The following is a 515-nucleotide window of genomic DNA, read 5'->3' on the forward strand; positions in this document are numbered from 1 at the left end:
CTCTAGGTTGCAGGTAGCTGTTGTCCTCTTCTCTTTTTAAAGTGTTCTTTTTTTTACCTTTAACTATTATGTAATATTTAAGCTTATAATACCCTATTCTTAATAAGGGTCACTTTCCTGTTTCTGTCTGTCTGTTGATCATCTTACTCCTAGTTATATATATATTTTTTTGTCTTTTTGTTCCAGGTAGAATGACCCCTTTCAGTATTTCCTGTAATGTAGGCCTTGTGGTAAAAAATTCCCTCAGCTTTCGTATGTCTGAAAACATGTTTATTTCTCCTTCATATCTAAAGGAGAACTTTGCTGGATATATTATTCTTGGCTAGTAATTTCTCTCAATAGTTTGAAGATTTGGTTCTACCCCCTCCTAGCTTGTAAAGTTTCTGCTGAAATGTCTGATAATAATCTAATGGATTTTCCTTTTTTAAGTTATTGTCTTCTTTTCCCCGGCTGCCTTGAAAATTCTTCGTCATTAATTTTTGGCAATTTTAAAATAATGTGTCTTGGAGAAGGCC

The sequence above is a fragment of the Pteropus vampyrus genome, unplaced genomic scaffold (genome assembly GCF_000151845.1).
Source record: "Pteropus vampyrus isolate Shadow unplaced genomic scaffold, Pvam_2.0 Scaffold421, whole genome shotgun sequence".
Classification (NCBI taxonomy): Eukaryota; Metazoa; Chordata; class Mammalia; order Chiroptera; family Pteropodidae; genus Pteropus; species Pteropus vampyrus.